Consider the following 5,253-nt stretch of genomic DNA (forward strand, 5'->3'; position numbering starts at 1 on the left):
GCTCATGCCATTTCATCCTCTGATCCACGTACCCATGAGACTGAACTTCAAGTTCGGAAGATCATTAATTTGCAACATCTTGCAAATAATCTGCTAGATTCATTTACTGATCTGAAAGGTGTTACAAAATACTTAAATCCGGCCAGAAACGCGCCAGAAAGAGTGGAGGTACCAATAAAAACTACTCAACTCCCTATTCCTAAAAAGAGGGGGAGTAGTACGGCCTCTGACCTGGAGCATGCTTCTGAAAGTAGCAAAGGAAATCGAGGAGAAAAACCTCGGAGTCAGTAAATGCAGGTCAACTCAACGTTGACAAACACCTGATGGGTAGTATACACCCAGTGGAAGGGCAACCTCCACAACCCAGTTCCAGTGTGCACAAACTGACTGGGACATCAACACCCAGACTCGATCGTATTGGGAAATCACGAAGAGTCACTAGGGGTGCAGGAAAATTTCCATCAACTATGTTGATTCTGGAGAATCATTTGACCGTAAGACTACGACTGATCGACATATATTTTGCTGAAAAGATTGCAGATACCCTTCTCACTGATCATGATCCAAGGTCTATCGTTGAGTGCCACTGACTGCCTAAATGGAAGGATGCATCCAAGCAGAAATTGCCTCGCTTAACAAAAGAAAGGTATTCACTGAAGCAATACCTACACCTCCCAGTGTTTTCCCTGTGGGATTCAAATGGGTTTTCTCTCCGGAAACGGAATGAGAACAATGAGGTGGTGAGATATAAAGCAAGGCTCGTAGCACAAGGTTTCACGCAGAAACCCCATTGATTTCACTGAAACATATTCTCCAGTAATGAGTGCAACCACTTTCCGATATCTTATATCTTGGCAGTGCAAAATCGTCTATCTATGCAGTTGATGGACGTCGTGACCGGCATATCTTTACGGGTCACTAGATTCGGACATATATATATATATATGAAGGTTCCTGATGGAATCTCTGTCCCGAATAAAAATGCAAAACGCAACATGTATTGTGTCAAGCTGAATAAGTCATTATATGGCTTAAGGCAGTCGGGACGGATGTGGTACAACCGACTCAGTGATTTCCTTCTTCAGAAAGGTTACTCCAATAGTGCTGATTGCCCATGTGTTTTCATCAAGAAGTCCTATACAGGATTTTGCATCATTTCTGTGTATCTTGATGATCTCAACATCATCGGCAGCGCACCAGACATTGATGAAGCACGCAATCACCTAAAGATGGAATTTAAGATGAAGGATTTGGGTACACCAATCTACCTATATCCAGAAAATATTGGAGAAATTCAATATGGACAAATCCTATCCATCTAAAACTCCCATGGTGGTTCGATCTCTAGACGTAAAGAAAGATCTGTTCAGACCAAGGGATGATGGAGAAGAGGTGTTGGGACTTGAAGTTCCATACCTTAGTGCCGTTGGAGCGCTTATGTATCTTGCACATTGCACAAGACCTGATATTGCATTTGCAGTGAATCTACTTGCTAGACATAGCGCAGCTCCCACCAAACGTTATTGGTCTGGAGTGAAGAATATCTTTCGATATCTCCAAGGCACAAAGGATCTTGGTCTATTTTTCCAGTTCCAGAAAAATCAGGACTCTGATATGATTGGATATGCAGATGCCGGCTATTTGTCTGATCCCCATAATGCCAGATCTCAGACCGGCTTCGTGTTCCTACATGGTGGCACTGCTATATCATGGAAGTCTTCGAAACAGACTCTGGTGGCAACATCTACCAATCATTCTGAAATAATTTCATTATTTGAAGCAACATGCGAATGTGTATGGCTTCGCAGAATGATAAACCACATACAAAGTCATGTGGAATGGGTTCGATAAAATCACCTACCATTATCTATGAAGATAATGTGGCCTGTGTTGCGCAGATGCAAACATGATACATCAAGAGTAATATCACCAAGCATATTTCTCCTAAATGGTTTCCCCCCCATAATCTTCAGAAAAGTGGGGAAATAAGCATTCTGCAAGTCAAATCATGCGACAACCTTACTGATTTATTTACCAAGTCTCTACCAAATTCTACATTCCAGAAATGTGTTCATGGAATTGGTATGCGAAGACTTAGGGACTTGCAGGTGTCAGGGGGGGTCTCTTCTTGAGATACCCTTATTTTAATGACATCACATTATGCTATCTTTCTTTGTGAGTATATATTTCGGGATCTCATCAAAGATTTTATGAAGAACTTTTGGAGGAGAATCCTTCTGAGATGATAGAGCATCTCGGATAATCGTGAAGATGGTTCTATACATGGTCAAGTGTAGATTAGGGGGAGTGTTAGAATTAATTACAATTTGTAATTAGGGGAAAATCTCCCCTTGCCCAAACCATCGTGCGGTTTGTCCCGCACAGACGCCTTCTCACTCCTGTCCTCTGGAACCGATGCCTCTTCTCGGTCGCGTCTCTCCAGATGGTATAAGTAGCACCTGTAACCATCAATCAATACAGAGATTTCACTTTCGATCTCAAACAGATATATCCTAACTGAGCTTATTGGCACAAGCAGCGTTTTCAAGCATGGAGAGACATTTATTCTTCGTAGCTGCATCTGATAACATGGAGGATGAACACCACAAAAATAGAACCAAGAAAAGCAACATAAAAAGAAGTCTTACAAGGATACAAACCCAAACTTCACAAGATAGTGAAGCCAGCCGGAGGTGAGGTGTAAGGTGGATGCGCTTCTTCGGCCGCCTTCAATAACCCATTCGCACTCATTTTCTATATATATTTAGCTACACTGGATGATACAAATATAAGGGCTAATTAAGGGGATAGTTCAATTAATTAGTTGGGACAAACCCAAGCAGATATAACCCTACGCTGGGCAATGATGCTTATTGTAGATCTTTGATATGATGAAAACACATGTTTCCTCAAAAAAAGATGAATGGACAAATTTCATTTTATCATAATGGTTGTTCAGATTAGCAACCCCAAAGCCTTTACAAACCCTCATAATGCCTAGCTCCACTAAAATAAGTTGATGCATGAGAAATACTAGTTCTTTATCGAAACAGCTAACCAACAAAGAAATATATTTTGAAGATAACCATGTTCACAACACGGTGCTCCTTCCCTCCTAGAGCCGCCACCAAGAAAGCAATTTTTTTATACAAAGCTTTTTAATGCCCCATTAGACGCCAATACTACATCAGGCTGAGAACTGCTATACACACTGTCTTCAACAAGTCGAAAACTTCTTCCTTGTTGCACATACCCAACAACAATAGCAATAATCAACCCGCCATACTTTCAACAATCACACCCAACCTCAAGTTTGCTTGTTGGATCAAAGGAGCCATCAATATTTACCAGTAAAATGAAGACGATTTGTTATGAGCCGTCAATATTTACTAGTACAATGAAGACGATTTGTTATCTCTATAAGCTAGACATTAATCTATATTTTGGGGGAAACACATTATGTGATCTTTATTATTTTACAAGTGTAAAAATTACATTCAAAGTGTACACAGCCCCAAATGAAAAAGAGAGGCACTTGGCACACCGGAAAAGTGGTGTGTGTCTCACCAGAAACATGATATGCACAGTTTGTACGCCATGGCACAAACAAGTTAGACACATAAATCCAAGATGTAACCGCAAGCAAACAATGAGTTCGTTATCCAGTACATGTATCAAGAGACATTATCTGCATGACTAGGAATTTCCTGTGGAAAATGCTAAGACTGTCACTTCTACTTCATTACAACGCTAAGATTTGTTCTAAAGATAACAATAACTGAAATGCGATATCAGTACTACAAGCCTACTATTTGAGGTTAGTACAAAAAAGAACAACTACATAACCCATTTAGGTTTCATTGTTTCTCTTCTCCTCCATGCTATATAATATGGAGTTGGAAGGCAAGAGCAAGAACTACAACAAAACTTGTACCTGACCTGGAAGATAATTGCCCGTTTGGTGAGAACTCAAACTTCACCGAATCCCTATTCTTAAAAATCTTGCATTGATGCCTCTTGAAAAGGGCTTGATAATGCAGCACGTACAAAGCATATTTTCCAAAATGAAGCAGGATAATGGAATGCAAGTACTGGAATTGCAACAACATGCATGCCGCAAAGTATTCAGGCATTGCAGTGCCTAAAAGGATATTAAATTGGAAAATGCAATTCAGAATAGTACATTAGTGTAACTTACTGCATGAGAGAGAAAAATAATTTGGATTTGTCAAAAGTACAGAGAATGAATAGGCAAGAGCAGTGGGGAAAGAATCACCTGTCTGCTCATAGCTTATGATTGTATGGGCATTAGTTAAAATGACAATATAAATATTTTGATAGCAGTGAAAGAGAAGGTACAAAATACATCAACAAATGGTAATATTCTTGGGCTGCTGTGTTGGGGAACGCAATAATTTCAAAAAAATTCCTACGCACATGCAAGATCATGGTGATGCACAACAACGAGAGGGGAGAGTATCGTCTACGTACCCTCGTAGACCGTAAGTGGAAATGTTATGACAATGCGGTTGATGTAGTCATACGTCTTCACGATCGACCGATCTAGTACCGAAGATACGGCACCTCCGCGATCTACACACGTTCGGCTCGGTGACGTCCCGCGAACTCACGATCTAGTAGAGCTTCGAGGGAGAGCATCGTCAGCACGACAACGTGATGACGGTGATGATGTTGCTACCGGAATAGGGCTTCACCTCAGCACCGCTACGATATTACTGAGGTGGATTATAGTGGAGGGGGGCACCGCACACGGCTAAAGATCAATTATCAACTTGTGTGTCTATGGGGTTCCCCCTCCCCGTATATAAAGGAGTGGAGGAGGGGGGTGGGGGAGGCCTCTCTAGGCGCGCCCCAAGGAGTCCTACTCCCACCGGGAGTAGGATTCCCCCTTCCCTTTGTTGGTTCTAGGAGAGAAGGAAGGAGAGGAAGAAGGAAGGAAAGGGGGCGCCCCCCTCCCAATTCGGATTGGGCTTGGGGGGGCCCCCTCCTTTGCTTCTTTCCCTCTCTTCCACTAAGGCCCAATAAGGCCCATATACCTCCCGGGGGGTTCCGGTAAACCTCCCGGTGCTCCGGTATACTCCCGATTTCACCAGGAACCATTCCGATGTCCAAACATAGGCTTCCAATATATCGATCTTTACGTCTCGACCATTTCAAGACTCCTCGTCATGTCTGTGATCAAATCCGGGACTCCGAACTACCTTCGGTACATCAAAACACATAAACTCGTAA

This window comes from Triticum urartu, chromosome 3 (assembly GCF_003073215.2).
Source record: "Triticum urartu cultivar G1812 chromosome 3, Tu2.1, whole genome shotgun sequence".
Taxonomy (NCBI): domain Eukaryota; kingdom Viridiplantae; phylum Streptophyta; class Magnoliopsida; order Poales; family Poaceae; genus Triticum; species Triticum urartu.